This window comes from Anomalospiza imberbis, chromosome Z (genome assembly GCF_031753505.1).
Source record: "Anomalospiza imberbis isolate Cuckoo-Finch-1a 21T00152 chromosome Z, ASM3175350v1, whole genome shotgun sequence".
Classification (NCBI taxonomy): domain Eukaryota; kingdom Metazoa; phylum Chordata; class Aves; order Passeriformes; family Viduidae; genus Anomalospiza; species Anomalospiza imberbis.
In genome coordinates this window covers 16,263,267-16,280,192 of record NC_089721.1, presented here as the reverse complement: position 1 = coordinate 16,280,192, position 16,926 = coordinate 16,263,267, and the positions used below count along the sequence as shown (strand labels likewise).

Below are 16,926 nucleotides of genomic sequence, written 5' to 3'. Positions count from 1 at the left end.
TCTTACTGGTGTTACTGTTCCTCAGAGCAGAGAAGAGAGGAGAAGACAAAGAAGGAAGGCTTGTACAGATCTGAGTGACTGGCCAGCAGGATGGCGGGGTGGTTGGAGGTTGTATACAGGAGACAAGAGGGCAGTTATGCCTGGAAGAGAGGGATGAAAACTTCTGAAAATGACGCTAATGGCAGGAGACTAGGTAGGTCTTCATTGCAGAGATGACATAGATTGTCTCTGATGGAGATGTAAGAGCATGTTGTAGATGAAAATGTTTCCAAAGAGAAACTAGAGGAATACTTCAGAGAGAAAATCAAATGGCAACTATGAAATAGACAGGGTGTGACAAGCTGAGGAAAACACCTGAAACAAACAAACAAAAATGAAGGAGTATTTGAAATAAATTATTCAATATAAGTGCATGGTTCTTGCCATTCCACTCATCACTGTTGGAGATAAGAAAACTGGACTGTATTCATCCCTTATCCATTCTGGTATGGCCATTGGGCTCCTATTAAATTGCTTGGACTGGTGAAGTTGATATCTGAGATTTATTTTCATTTGTATGTGAAGAAGCATATAGAAAAGAATATAAATTGTTTACATATATATAGCTATGAATAAGAAAGATAAATTTTTTTTTGTATGTGTGTAATTGAATTTCCTATTTATTTCCCTTTATTTCTTTCAGTATCATTTTATGGTGGTAGCTTTGTGGAGCTGAACATGGCAGAAGCATCCCCTCAGACATCCTTACAGCTGCAGTTTCGAGCAAGCAAACCACAGGGACTGCTTTTTCTTGCAGCTGGGAAGACCGATTATTGTTTAATGGAGCTGTGCTCAGGATATGTACAGGTATGCTTTATAACTGTAGCTAAAAAATATGTGTAGCCTGTATTTATCAAAGTTTTTCTTAAGGCTGTTGTCTATAACAAGATATCTAAACAAGTTGCTGTTTGGAGAAGTTGAAAAGTCACTTAATATAATTGATAATTTCAAAGTATGGCTTTTATTTTTTACAATTATATCTCTATAGCCTTTGAGATCTCTAGATCTTAAGATCATTGTGTTCAATCCATGAGATTCAGCAAAGACAAAATTTCAGATTTGATGATGTTAGCATTACAGAAAATGCTTGGATCTGAGTAATTGTTTTTCTGCAAGGTAAGTCAATGAGAGATCACTTTCAGTTGGGCTCTCAGGAGTTGTTGTTTCTAGCAGAACTGCATAGGAGTCCATTCCTGCTTCTGCAGTTAATCAAACATCTGTGATGACGAGTAAACCTACACAGAATTTTATTAGGATTTTATTTTTTCAAATCTATTTTGTAAATTATATGATTAGTGTGAAAAGATATGAAAATTAATGTAATAACTATATATTAATGTATGATTGTGAAAAAGATAATTTTGGATTTTATAGTTAAAATTCTATCTCTTGCAGTTGAGAATTAACTTTGGTGTGGGAGAACGAGTACTGTATTCTCAGCAAAGATCTCAGCTGAATGATTTGGCTTGGCACCTGGTTGAACTACACCATGAACAAGATAATGTCACATTGGTGATTGATAAACATGATAGAAGTAGTGCAAAAATGCCTGGAATTCTTTATGAATTAAACATTGATTATGGATTCTTCATAGGTTGTACTGGTAAACTTGATGTCCCCTACCTTGCTGGAGCACTACCTAGTTTCCAAGGATGTATTGATGGTGTGTCATTCAATCAGTTAGACATTCTGATGCCTCTGAGACCTTCTCCTGGCTTCAAAAACATCCATAAAGTTTCAGTGGGGTGCAGTGATAAATTTTTTGCAGGTGAAGAAGAACCCATTAGTTTCTTCAGTTCCAGGTCCTATATTTCTTTCTCATCATGGAATGTGGACGACATTCATGTGAAGGGAATCTTTGAGTATGTTTTACAAACCTCAGCTGTACGTGGCTTGCTGCTTTACCAGCCTGGGCAAGCAGGAGATTTCATTGCAATGGAAATGGAAGAGGGTTTAATTAAAGCTTATGTAGGAAAACGTGAAAGTAGAACCCATCTTTCTTCTCGTAGGTCAGTCAATGATAGTCGTTGGCACTACATCAGAGTGAAATTTACTGCAGAATATTTGCAGCTAACATTGGATGAAGAAACTGTGAAAAAGTCGTTACCTCCCCAGAGTAAGTTGCCCCTTCTGAAGGGATCTTTCTTTGTAGGTGGTGTAGATGATAGCATACGATCAGAAGTGATGAAGTTAATCTCAGTATCTGGGAAGTATGCCAGAGGAGGATCCTTCAAAGGCTGCTTAAGGAACCTGAAAACCAACTCAGAAAAGAAATCACTGAAGAATGTTCTAGTCACTAAGGACATTTCAGCTGGATGTGAAATGCCAAGTTCTTCTAAAACAAATCTTTCTGTAGAGATGGCTGAAAAGAACCGTCCTGCGAAAGCAGCTCCTGTATTTGCCATTTCCCATGAAAGCTCGATTTCTCTGGGCAAGGAAGACAGAAGCCACCTTTTAGTTCTGAGTAGCTTGATTGTGCTAGAGGGTGAACAAACTTCACTTGAATCTAAGCATATTAAAGTTAACTTGGACTTTCAGAAATTAGGAATTAATCAGTCACAAATTCTTTTTGATATAAAGAAACCACCCTCTCATGGACACTTGAAACTGAATGTTGAACCGTTACAGGAGGTAAATACATTTACTATGCAGGATGTGTGGCAAGGGAAGATTCTGTATGTCCATGATGGCTCTGAGGACACTTAAGATTATTTTAATTTCTCCATTTCTACCAGCAGTGAGAAGATTGTGTCTCCATATTTGCAAGGAAATGAGCAGCATGTGTTTAGCATTACTGTTACTCCAGTAAATGATGCACCTGAGATCATACTTCCTGAGGGAAAATTGCTTCTTCTCTTAGAGAACTCAAAGAAATGTTTGACTAATGACCTGATAAAAGTTCTAGACGAAGATACAGATTCTGTGGGTCTCAGACTTTCAGTGCTTGGAAATCTGAATGCAGATGCAGGAGTTTTGGAAAATTCAAGGCATCCTGGAAAAGCTATCACTACTTTTTCTAATGAGGATTTAAACAAAGGCACTGGTTTCTTTGTCCACACAGGTGTCAGGAAGTCAAGGATTGTTCTCAGGGCAAGTGATGGTGAGAAGGTGAGCAACACTGTTGTGTTACGTGTCATGGCAGTTCCTTTGGATTACAGAGTTGTCAACAACTCAGGAATAAATCTCCTCCAAGGTGTTACAGCTCTTATAAGACCTAGGCATCTGGCAGTTGAAACAAATGCTGTCCTCCAGGAACTGGAGATATGGTATGAGATCACAGAGCCACCTCACTTTGGTCAGGTTCAAAGGCAGCATTCAAGGGGGGTATGGAAGCAAGTCAGCTCTTTTTCTCAACACTCTCTTCAGCAGAACTGGGTGCACTTTTAAAGGCATTCAGCTGGAAAACATTTCTGACCAATTTAAGTTCAAAGTTAGCATAGGAAACAGAATCAGTGAAGAGCACTGGTTTCCAATCAGAGTGAAATGGTTAAGGTACAGTTTTTTGAAACATGCTCCTCTAGAAATTGAAAAGACAAGAAAGTACTTGAATTCTGATAATCAGTTGGCTGTGATTGCAGATCTAGAAATACTTGAGCGTGAGCTTCATTTCAAACTTCTGTCCCTACCAAAGAATGGAGAGATACTGCTTAATGACCAGCCTTTGAAAAAAGATTCAGTCTTTAGCCAAAAAGATATTACTGATCGAAAAGTGGCATATGAATTAATCAGCCAGTACTATGAAGACTATGATTCATTTAGATTTCTAATTTCTACAAAGTATCTGGATTCAAATTTCTATGACTTTGAAGTCTGCATAAAATCAGATTTCAGAAACTATATTTTGACTAACAATGGCTTTAGTGTTATTGAAGGGGAAAGAGAATTAATAACAAGCACAAAACTATTTGTGCAAACACCAGGTAATAAAACCTTCCAATATGAAGTTAGAGAGTTTCCCAAGCATGGGAAATTAAAACTTACTAATTTTTCTGGTTCATTTGAGAATAATGACAATCTTACAACTTTCACTAAGAAAGATATAATGGATAAGTGCCTTCTGTATGTGCATGATGATTCTGAGACCATGTTTGACAAATTTCTTGTCAGAGCTTCCAGCAAAGAGTCAGGAAAGGGGAGTAACTTTGATTCAGAAGCAGGACCTTTGTCAGTGGAAATCAGATTCTGTATTGCTGTCCAGTTGAAGAATGATGAGAAGCCAATTCGCGTAATTGATAAGATATTTGACATTGTGAGAAACGGGCAGCGATTATTAACTTTGGCAGATCTTTGCTATCATGATCCTGATTCTGATTTTGCTATATACAGTTGCTATATACTAGACGTGGTATTTCCAATGGGGACTTAGTACTTAAAAATGATACTTTGCATAGACTCTACCAATTCAAACATGTGGACCTGGAGCAAAAGCAAGTCCTGTTTATACACCATGGTGCAGATTTTGGGCGTTTTGTACTTTTTGTGACAGATGGCAAGCACTATACTACCTTGCTTCTGGAAGTTAATGCCCCTGATCCTTTTATTAAGGTGGCAAATAATACAGGATTGTTGGTTCTAAAAGGGAAAGAAGAAACTGTTTCAACAGCTAACCTAAGTGCTACTACAAACCAAGACATAAGAAATGATAATGAGCTTACATACAAGATACTCTCTTTCCCAAAATATGGAAGAATATATGTGAATAATGGATTATTCACATATATTATTAATATGGAGTATTAATGGATTCCTTTACTCAGCTTGATCTGATAAAGGCACATGTGACCTACAGACATGATGACAGCAACAACCTTACTGACACATTTAACTTTACAGTCCGTGCTGGAAATGTCCATCTGGATGCTGGACTACAGGTTCGTGTGTATTTGGAAAGTCATCAGCAGCCACCAAGGATTGTGAACAAAAACAATCTCTTGGTTGAAGAAGGAAAACCAGTTAAAATCAGTAAAGGAAAACTGTAAGTAGGTTAACCATGTTGTCCATTCCTCCAATCTTGTAGTAAGTTGTCCTCAGTTTTTTTAGCCATTGCAGTGTCTTTAGTTTGTGTCTTCTCTTCTTTAACTTCTTTTGATTACCACTAATATGACTGCATTCTGGTGCTTAGTTCAGGAGAGGTGCTTAGTTTCCTTCCATTTTTAGGAAGGAAAACTGATCATGTTCAAGAAAATACTGCCCATAGTCATTGACTCTTACTACATATTGGTGCATAAGAAAATTATCATTTGGAGATTCTGCATGTATATATTTGTTTTAGGTATAACAATTATTTGTACTCCATGTAATGATCTTAATTGTGCTGGTGGGAAATGCCAAGGAAGAAGGGGTTTTGTTTGGTTTAATTTGGAGCTAGCCGGTTGAAATTGTTTGAGAGTTACATCCAAAATTAAAAAAAAAAGTCACAAACCTGAGGCCATTTCTTGATTAATTCTTCCCTGCCCAGTTTTTGTGTGTAGTCTTCCAGTAACCACCTGGAAGGTGGTTAAATTAAACCATTTGGTTTAATTTTGGAGCTAGCCGGTTGAAATTGTTTGAGAGTTACATCCAAAATTAAAAAAAAATAAGTCACAAACCTGAGGCCATTTCTTGATTAATTCTTCCCTGCCCAGTTTTTGTGTGTAGCCTTCCAGTAACCACCTTAAGAGGGCTCCGGCTGCACATTGCTGAAATCCTGAATTCCTTTTTTCAGGCAGAGATCTGTAGCTGTGAGGCCAGTAGTTAATTATGCAGTAGGTTTCTTTTAAAACCTTTTAAAACATATCTGGGGTTACGAAATTACTCCCATGCCATTTATTTAACCATTATGCCATTTATTTATTTAACATATGTCTGCTTAAAGTATTGTATTGTTTTAGGAACTGTGTAACCCAACTAAGAAGTGCTAGTTTAGTTAGGTAGACAATCCCAAAATTAAAAGTGAAAAATTCAGAAGAGAATTACAGAATTTCTCCCACTTAATTTGAATAATTTTGGGATATGTTCTTAAATTTAAGGTTGTTCATGAAAATAGTCCTCTGTCTGAGATTGTTTTCATAGTGAGACAGCTTCCAGTATACGGATACATTCGGAAGTTTTCCTCAGAAGAAAGTTATCTCAGTTCTGACCAAAGCCCAGCTTTGAGCTTCACACAGCAAGATGTCGATGAGGGCAAAGTTCAGTATGTGCAGACAGTTTCTGACCAACTAGATGACCATTTTTTTCTGGATGTGATCAATGGTGTCAGAACAGTGAGTGGAATAGAGATCTCTGTAGACATCATCCCCAGAATGATTCCGCTGGAAGTACAGAATTTTACAGTATTTGAAGGGGGCTCAAAAGCTCAGGTGGAAGACTATCTAAAAATTTCTAGTAGACATTTTGCAGGACTCAGCTGTGAATTCATTTTAACTGAGCAGCCAAAATATGGGTATGTTGAAAACTCTCGTGTTCCTGGAATAAAGTTAGCTACGTTTACCAGAAAACAGGTAATGCCTTTAGATCTTCTTAGATGAAGTCTTGATTAATTATTTGCTTTGCTGAAAGCTGTGGGATTTTGTGAGAGGTAGTGAGATACAGGAGTTTGAGCTTTATTCTGGCCTTGAGTTAAAGATCTTTCTGTTTTTTCTAGCTGGTCATTTGGAGTGGGGAGGGAGGCTGACTTGTTGTGGTGGACCACATCACTTTCTTGATGACACTGTTGAAACAGACTTAATGTACTACAGCCACAGTAGACTGAAGAGCCACTCACATTCAGTCAGAGTTGTAGATACTCTGGAAATGTGAGACTGTGGGTGCATTTTTAAAAGACCAGAGGAAGTGCTATGTAGATTGAACAAGTAGAAAAGTGGAAAAAGAAGTACATTTTTAGGTAATTTCTTTGCTCACAGATAGCCACTATATGCACAATGTGCTAATTTTCAGTCATTTAGCTCCAAGAATCAAGATGGTGTCACAGGTCACCATCTACTACGAGTGCTCTGTTCAGTTTATAGATTCCAGGAAACATTTTTAAATATAGTGGGGTTGGATTTCCATTTTTCCTTCAGGAGGAAGGAAAGAATGCCAAGACTGGCAAGTTATTCTGACTAGAGGAATGGACAGATGAGCCATAAAATTTACTGTTGTGAATGGAGCAAAGATAGAGGTACAATCTGATATTACATCATAAATAAAATGTTCCTACAATAAATGAACAGAGAGCCGTGACTAGGATATTTTTCAATGTGACGTTTATTTTCTTCTAGCCTCTTTAGTTTTTCAGCTTGTTATATTTTTCAGGTGGAACAAGAATTAATCTACTATGTTCATGATGACAGTGAAGAACTGATGGACAGTTTTACTGTGATAGCAAATAACACAGAGTTGTGGAAATAAAGTTTACCCCAAACTGTGTTTGTAACTGTTTCTGCAGTAAATGATGAAGCTCCTGTTACAAAAGTAAACAGAATACTTCAGATATGTTTGTCAACATTTTGAAGTGTTAAAATTAATTCATTAATTCTGATGCCATTTAATGTACCTTCATTAACAGACTATAAGGTTTGTATCTGGTAGGATAGTCGGTATAATATGTAGTAGTGCTTGGGTTTAGAGAATTTAATGCTAATTAACATAGGCAGTACATAGATTATTTGTATTTTGGAAAATTTTGGACATGGAGAACTCTTTTGGCTGTTGTAAAGTTTATCTAGAAGGCTGAATGAGCATTCTTTTAATCTTAAAGTTACACAAAGTCTCTTGGACTGATGTAGGGCTTGTGAGGGTGGATGGTTTGCACCTGGATGTTTGTTATGTTTTCATGTTGTTTACTGTGGTATCTTGAGGGCTGTTAATGAACATGCAACTTAGAAAAGCACCAAGAATAGTGATGATAAGAATGCCAACTTTTCACTCTTGTATTTGCGCAGACTTGCACAAGTCTATGCTTCTTACCATGAAGTGCACTAAAGGATTAGACCTGCTGAAGTACATTCTACTGCCTGCTCTTGTCCAGATATGTCAGTAGGATGGGACACGAGAGAATTTATTATGTGTTGGGTATTTCTTGCACAAAACAGGAGTGTTTCCCTTTTAAAAAGTTGCCAATAGTATAATGCAATCTGTGAAAATCTAGGGTCATCAAAATACTAGTGCAATCACTGAAGCTATTACTTCACAGTATCACAGCATGACACTGTGAGCTAAGAAAACACATTAACTTTTCCTAACTGCCTTCCTCCCAGAAAATCCTGAAGAAGATTATAAAGTTACCGTTAGCTAAACCTATCTTTAGCTCTTAATAGCCATACCTGACTTTTTAATCTACAGATCTTTGAAAAGTTATCTACCACTGCAGAAGTGACTACTGTCACTTCAGTTTCAGTGCATTTTCAGATAGATTAATTAATTAATTTTATTTATAGTATTTAAACAAGAATGTATTTTTATAATATTTCTTTGTGTTACAATAGCAGTCAATAATGAGAACCATTTTAGTAAAGACACTGTGCCCAAAAATTTCCCATGTATAAAGACTTTCAATCTGAGATCTGATGAGTAAAAACAAATTAAGTGACTCCAAAAATCAGGATGAAATGAACATGGGTCAGCTAAGTGGTCACAGTAAGCCAGCTGGAAGACATAAGGCAGAGAAGGTATTTGGGAATAGGCTTGAAAGAAGCTAAGCAGGATATTTTGAAGCTGCAGTCATTTCCAGTACTCTATGTTGCAGTTTATAAATGGGTGGTACCAAAACATGCATTTAATTTTATGTAGTTAGTTGTGTGTTGGAGAGGGAGAGTATATTTGCTGTAAAGATGATGGTAACTTAGTGTTGTGTATTTCATGTATTTTCATATGAGAAAATACTTAATTTTTTAACTAGCTGTAGTGGTAGTATTATGCAGCTTCTCAGTAACAACAGGTAATATGCAGATGCCCACAACAAAAGATAGCCTGGCCTGTGCAGAGACTGCTGGCAGAAGGGCAGACTGCCTTCACAACATTTGGGTGGCACAGAGCAAAATCTTCCCTGGTTGAAGTAATTACAGTAGTACTCTACAGACATCAGCACAGCACACAGTGATCTTTGCCTAGCCACAGAGAAGAGAGCACCGTGTTCAGTCAGGTTTTTCCGTGTCTCTGTTCTGGTGCATTGCTGGCATTAAGCTGTTGGCATTGAGCTGCTGGAATTGCAGGCTATTAACAGACCCGAGGCTGTGTAGTGCACTGCAATGCAGCTTTTGGATTTTTCTAAAAATATCTGTCAATATAGGCTTCCCAATAGCAGAGATAGCAAAGCTTCACCTACCCAGAGTTGGTCCTCTCTACTGGGGAGGCAGTCTGTGTACTAGAACCAGGATGTTGCCTTTGTGCCTATGGTTTTGCTAATCCTGCACAAGTTATTGGTTAAAAATCAAGTTTGTATCTGTTGTGAGTGGCTACCAATATGTACACATATGGTGGATGCACATGCAGTCTAAAACAAATCTGGCAGTCTAGTTATATGCTGGGAGGAATACACTGAGATGATTCTTCCTCAAATCAAACTTGCATATCTTCAGTGACTGGAAGAAAATGGGTTTTTCTTAGTCCTGCTAAATATTGAGATGAGATAGGCATTCCTGTGTAGGGTGATTGTGGCTGGTCCCATGTTCAGCCAAATAGTCTGTGATCCTCAAGAACATTGCTAGTGGTAGATACTGAATAACAGACAATGTTGCATTTTAAAACTCAGTAGCTCTTTTTATCTATTTGGTAAGGTTGGAAATGTACAAAAGTATAACATGACTGACCAGTACTATGAAAACAGTAGTCCAGTAAAACTGTTGGAATTGACTGAAGTTTAGGATCTCAGAAATTTTGCAGATCACGATATAAAGAGTCAGAAAGAAATGCTGAATTATTAAAAATATAGGCTAGGATATGGCATCTGCTGCTGAGAAATAGGTTATGTGAAGAGGTGCATTATGTAGCTAGTGATGTTGGTGTGGGCATATATGGAAGTTAATTTAGGCCTTTGTCATGGGATTCTGTCCAAATGCAAGAAACTATTAGGTGTGTGCACACATGCTGAATGAGTCTTAACTCTAGCTTCCTCCCTTCAGACAGCCATAACATCCCTTCTTCAGACAGCCTTGTCTGTTCCTATCAATGTTATGAGCACCATAGGGAGAGTTGCAGAATGACAGACACCCAACCATTTTGGGAATTTTTCTCTGTTTTCTCTGTTTTTCTCTATGAAGTGGAAGTAAATGAGGTTTTTTTTTTCCCCCGGCTCAGAATTTATGACATAACATCTGAGATGCAGAAAGTTTTACTGTCCTAAGAACTTCTGTAATGCATTTAATTTAAATCCTTTCAATTGCAACAAATTTGTGAGATGTGTTCTTATTTAGAAACTTAAATTATCATCATTTTAGGTATAATTTCTGAAAATTTCCACAGGTTCTATGGACATTTTTCTTTCTGGAATGGGTAAAGGAAATAGGATGTTTTGAAGAAAATCACTATCCTGGCAATATATGCTGCAATTATTTGTGTTTATATATATGGGCGGCGATGCTATGAAATGACTGTATCCTCCTGTGGCCACAAGAGGGCTATATTTTCCTAGAATTAGTTTTTTTTAAAAATGCACAAATTTAAACTGATTGTTTTTTTGTTTTCTCTAAATTGCTCTCTAGAGTGTTAAAATGTGAATATAGAGTATCTGGTAGAATATGTGGCATGCAAGGAGGTACTGATAAGCTGAATCTTGTATGTAGAGCAGAATAATATTTTACATCAGCAAAGTCATGAAACTTTTTTGGACTGTGCTTGTGGAATATGTTAGACACATGAAAAACCAGTGTCATGCTATGTCGTGGAAGTTTAGATTCAGTTTTCATGGTGCTCTTCAAGGAGATTTTGATCTCAGATATGAAAAATAATATGCTTGTACAATTCTTGCTGTGTTCTCAGTGTTTGCTTCCCTATGGTTCTTTTCAGCTCTTAGATCTCCTTTCATTCCTCAAGGATCATGTTGCAGGCCATGTATAGTACTTAAAAAGCATTAAGAGGTAGTGTACTGGGACAACAGAATTAAATACTGACATTACAGAAAATACAGTTTTCTGTAACGAGAAATTTTCTTTTTTCCTTTAGTAAGGAAAATAATTTGAAACTTAGTGAATAATTTGTAATATGTGTCCATTATAATTAGTTATATTCTTGCGTATTCTGTATATGACCTTTTATTTTCTTCATAGAATAATCTATGCAAGTGCTTCTGAGACTAATTAAAAGGTCTCAGTATAAAACCTGTGACACTGATGTGCTAATTTGGTGTCACTCACTAAGTCATCTTATGCCGTTAGTTGTCGTTCTGTGCTATAAGTGTCATTCTTTATCAAAATTTAATATTAATAATTATATTACAGCAAAATACATATTTCAGGGGAGAAAATAATTATTTGCTAGTTGAAAGGTATTTTCTATTATAAATTTACTTTTCAACTTTAGATTAGAAAAAAAAATCAAACTTAATTTTAGTATCTCTTTTTCCATGGCACATATTTTGTGACACAGTGTAGAATGAAATCTTTCCTCTGTTGAAGTGTGGTGGCACAAATTTCAGTCTCTTAAAAGGTTTTCTATCATAGTTCATGTTAAAAAGTAGAATTAATACTTAGTGAATTCTGATTGCTGATTTTTGGCTTTGGCAGAGGTAAAATGCTCTTTGTTAATGATTATTTGTCCCCTTCAAACATTTGGTGTGATGTTACTACCAGATATTTATTAAGTGTACTAAGACCCTAGGAAGACAGGAAGGAATGATGCAGTGTCTGTTTTGAAGCTCAAGCTGAGGTATTTAAAGGTTTAGACTTTTAAGATTTTATGCTATGTTATAAATTGTGTGTGGAAATGATTGATATTGATGTACCGAATATTTTAGAAATTTCACTTCCTGTTGAGATAAATATGTATTGTTCTTTGTTAGCACTTCTGTCTGTACTTCCAGATGTATACAGCAGAGATGAAGAACAAAGTGGGCCATTGCTTATCCTTTCCACACAAGAAATTATCCAGTCAGATAGGAATGAAACCCTGAGAGCAGTCCTTTCTGCTTGAAATAAAGGACCTTAAAGATCATCTAGTCCCAACTCCCCCTGCCATGGGCAGGAACACCTCCCACTGGACCAGGCTGCTTGAAGCCTTGTCCAGCCTGGCTTTGAACACTGCCAGAATTGAGGAATCCACAACCTCCTTGGGCAACCCGTTCCAGTATCTCACCACCCCCACAGTAAAGAATTTCGTCCTAATACCTAACTAAATTTCCCCTCTTTTAGTGTGTACCCATTCCTCCTTGCCCTGTCACTCCAGTTCCTGTCAGAGAATCCTTCTCCAGCTTCCCTTGTAGGCCCCTTCAGATACTGGAAGGTGTCTGTGAGGTCCCCACACAATCCCCTCTTCTCCAGGCTGAACAGCCCATATTTTCTCAGCCTGACTACATAGAAGACATCCTCCAGTCCTTTAAACAATCTCCTGGCTCTCCTCTGGAATTAGACTTAGAATGTGCTCCAGGTTTAGATTTACCAGAAGTAAAGAATGGTTTTTATACCATCTTTCTAAAAACTAGTTAACTGTTTTTCTGCAGTTGTAACCTTGCAAAATGTTAGGCAGCTGTTGGAGGTTTGGTTGTTTTATCTCCCTGAGTGCTCTGACTGAGCGTCTCTGGGTTTTTTAGTGCACTGAAAAAGGGCCTCTAGTGCATTTTGCTAGAAGAAAATGCAGCTACAAGAAATGTTCCATTTGTATTAGAGTTTGTGCTATCCCCAGGCTGTTTTTCTTTCATCTTTTCTGCTGGTGAAAGTAGAACATATTCAGTGCCTTACCTGCTGTGAAATACATGACACTAATATTCATGTGTATGTGTTGGAAAGCAGCTCCTTGACTCAGTTATCATAATACAATTTTTGTTATGTTTCTAAGAGTTTGTATAATGCTTGACAAATAGAGCACTTGTGCTCCAACTGTCTGAAACTCTTAACTGGTGTAGGGTATGTTTGCTTGTATTATTTCAAGATCTTGTGTTTTGCAAACTGTTGGCCAGGATGAGCTATGCCACTCTGTGATCAGAGATTTGGGTGGACAGTTAAGAAACACATTATAGCTGCTAGTGTTGCACAGCACAAATCTTTATTATTCCTTTTTCTTTGAGTCATGTGTCATCCATCCCTGTACCTCGTCTCCTATTGTCACAATTTTCTTTTGTATGCATTTTCTTTCTTTATTTATTTTTAAAATTATTTTTGCTTTTCTAGGTCTGGGTGGGTTCAGTCAAAGAAATAACTGTTGATGACCTCTGTGCATGTCGTGGTTTGACATGGAAGTGAATTCTTTCAGGAAGTTGGGTCAAACCAATCAGTAGTCAAGTTTGGATATTGGCACCTGGAGTGACCACTGAAGATAGGGATACGCCTCTGAGACCACAGGGGGTTAAAAGCAAGAACTCCCAAGAGCTCGCTCTCTTTGGTTCCGGTCAGGGTGCTGTGCAGATCTCCCCTGCCCAGCCATGGGGCTGGGTGGGGGAGGGGAAGCCATGAGGCCTGGTCGAGGTGAGCCGAGGGGTAGAAGGACTGGAACCGAGCCAGCTCCTGTGGACGGAAGGGTGGAGAGAAGCAGAGATGCCTTTGTCGTCCCCCCCCCAAGAGGGAAGAGACAGATAGTCCGGATGGCACCTGTAACTTTGCCAGCATGGAGGAGAAGGAGGTGGGGGGAAGGCGCCCAGCCTTGGCCTTGGGAATCGGCTGCTGGGCAGAAATATCAGTTGTCCAGGGAGTCTGAGCTTTTAACCCTTTCCTGGGAAATGAAGACTGTATAAAATATTACTCCTCCTTGATTTGAAGTAGAAGAGAGACGGTCTGGGATCCGAGACGATGGAAGAGGAAATTGTTGAGTTGGAAGGAGATGATGGAGTGGCTTGTGGCTGGACTTTTCTTGTTAGCCATAGACTGAACCAAATTCTCCTGACAGAAGCTGCACTTAGGGGGGTGCGTTGGTGAGCCAAGAGACCTGTTTCAGTGATTACCACAGAGGAATGGAGAGAACAGAGGAAAGTTGAAGAAGGTGTGGAGAAGCCCTCTGTCTTTGAGGAAGAAGAAGAGGAGAAGAAGACCTCTGTTCTTGGACCCTCAGCCCCAGGGGAAAATGGGGGGGACTGTAGTCCCAAAATGAGAAACTGAACTGTTGTCTCTTTTGGTCCATGGCAAAGCATCCTTAAAGGAGCCCTATGAGCAGTCTGTCCATGCACGGTGGTGAGAGCACTGGGACATGGAAAGGAGAGTGTCACCATGGCAGATTTTCTCCGGGTGGTTGCCATGTGTGACATGGAAACACAGGGGTGGCAATTGTGTTTCCTGGGGGGTCTGTGGCACAGGAGAGACTCCTGTCTTCCTTGAAAGATTGAGTATTTGAATATCTGAAGGGTGGCAACTTGATCAGGATCCCGGGTGGTGTCTCACTATTGGGTTTGTTTGGAAATTAGGTGGGAGGGGGAGGGGTGTTATGGAAGGTCTTCATCCAGGATTTAGTGTTTGTAGTTTTTATAGTAGTAGTAGTTTAATAAAGTTCTTTTCTTTGTTACTAAGCTTGGGCCTGTTCTGCTCTGTTCCTGATCACATCTCACAGCAATTATTTAGAAAAGTGCATTTTCATGGGGGCGCTGGCATTGTGCCAGTGTCAAACCATGACAGTGCAGAAGACGAGGACTCCTCACCATCAGAACTGGTGTATTCTATTTCTCCACGTAGCAATGGACACTTGGCTCTGAAGTCTTCTCCAAACAAGAGCATCCTTACTTTTACCCAGACTCATATAATTAAAGGGCAGCTGGTATTTGTACACAATGGTATGTGATTTCAAAAATACCACATCTAATACCAAAATAGTGCTCCTATTCAGTATATTTGTAACGTCACAAAGATCTTGGAACATTGGTTATGGTGAAGTGTTATACACTGGTTATACATTATCTCAAAAACTAAACAAGATGTCTGATGTCTAATTAAGTACTGGGATACCTTGGTGTTCTTGTGGTTCATTAGATAGCAGCCTTCTTTCTGAAAGCAATTTTGCAGTAGGGGAACATTTCCATGCACCTTTCAGAGATAGGAAATCCATTTTTTTGACTAGTGTGATCAAAAATTTCCTGAAGCTTTTCTGTCTTGCTACAGTGCAGAGCTGTTCATGGACCAGCAGTCTCACAGATACCTGACGTAGATGGATGATGAAGTTATAGTTCATCTGTGTGATATTTTTTTCCCTTTCAGATTCTGAAAGAATTAAGCTTTAAACATTAACTCTTTCTCCTATTGTCCAGAGCTAGATATTGGAGTTTTTTTGCATTTGGGAGGATGTGTGGGGAATAAAAAAAGTCAGGGCAGCTTCGTGCATCCTTGAGTGGCAGTGGTAGGAAGCTGCAGGAAAGAACTTCCCAGTGGTGTTCCAGCCAGAAGAGGTAGAGCTTTCACAGGGTGGTAGCTACCTGTTTCCTGCTCCAGCTGTATTACTACTTACCTCAGTTGAAAGAAGAAAGGAGTTGCTACAGAAGGAATAAATCATTGCTTTGGGATGGAGATAGAAAAGACACACTGCTCTCCTGCCACCCCTGAGGCAGGCTGGACTTCCAGTGCTCCCTTGGGTGCAGCAGTCACTCCAGATCTGTGCTGTGTTTTCATGAGGTTGAAGTACTCTGCCTTATGATGTACTGTCTTGCAAAGTGCATATGTGTTGCTGAAATTGCTTTTACAATCAGCTGCTGGTGAGCTGTAAGTATCCTGCTCAAATAATTTGGTCAGGAAATAAAAGGTCAAGCGCATGATAAAAGTGAGCCAAGCTATTTAAATTGTTCCAAGGGAGACTTTGACATGTAAAAAGTCCTGTGATGGTAGGACAGTATGAGGAAATTAATCCACTCTGTGTTCCAGAAAGGGCAAATGCACATCTGTAGTCTTAGAGAGTGAATCTTGATTAATAAAAGTGAAAAGAATAGAAAATATTGTGTCAGGTTTTGCAGCCGCTCTGGCTATGCTGTCTGCACAACCTTATGGTCTCCAGTGCTTCACAAAGTACTCTGGTCATTTTGCTTCTTTGCATTTCTTGGTCAGCAATTTTCTTCCCTCCTTCATCTTGACCTGTTGCTGGAAATGTAATTGTTATTCCTATCTTATTGCCTCCGGCCTTGACCTGGGGCCTTTCCTTACGTTGTTGCTGTCATTCAGCTTTTTATCCCTTTTCTCTATGTTTCCTCTTTTCCGTGTCATCAGTCTTACAGTGTGTGCTGGCTTCTTTGTCTCCTCTCCATCTACTCTTCCTACTCACTTGAGCCCTTTCCAAAGGTAAGAGCAGGTTCTTCTTGGTTGAGGCAGTTCTTCCATCCTCTGGCTACTCCTTATAGCACTATACATTTTTTACACCTGTACATGGCAATGACTCCTCACCCTCAATGTCTTTTTTACTGCCAATGAAAGTACTACCATACTTTGCTTTTATGCCTCTAAATTAGACCTCAGAATTTTCCCTTCACATTGCTCAGGCTTATGAGTTACATTATGCTGCTTATTCTGTGGTGTGAGTTGCAAATCTTCCTCTTTGCTCTCATGTTTTCCCCTGGATTTTTTATTTCTTTCCTCCATAATTCCTGATTGTTCTATCACCAGTGTAAATGCAAAACTAGAACACGCTTTTCCTTTTCTGTACCCCTCTTTCAGCATAAGAATCCCTTCTCTTTTTCACTCTTGCTTCAGTCTAGGGTGCTCCCCTCTCACTTCTGCAGTATGGGCCCTGCCCTTAAATGCTAACAGTGTTTTAATTAGAGCAGTAATAAATGGAACTGTTGTTGGTTCTGAAGTCTTTTGCTTCTCAGTGCAGCTT

At 38.8% G+C, this 16,926-nt stretch overlaps 1 pseudogene; it reads left to right on the top strand.

Annotated features, from left to right (window-relative positions):
- The first annotated feature begins 666 nt into the window (after positions 1–666).
- The window catches only part of LOC137465520 (chondroitin sulfate proteoglycan 4-like), a 29,500-nt pseudogene continuing 13,240 nt past the window's right edge, over positions 667–16,926 (top strand).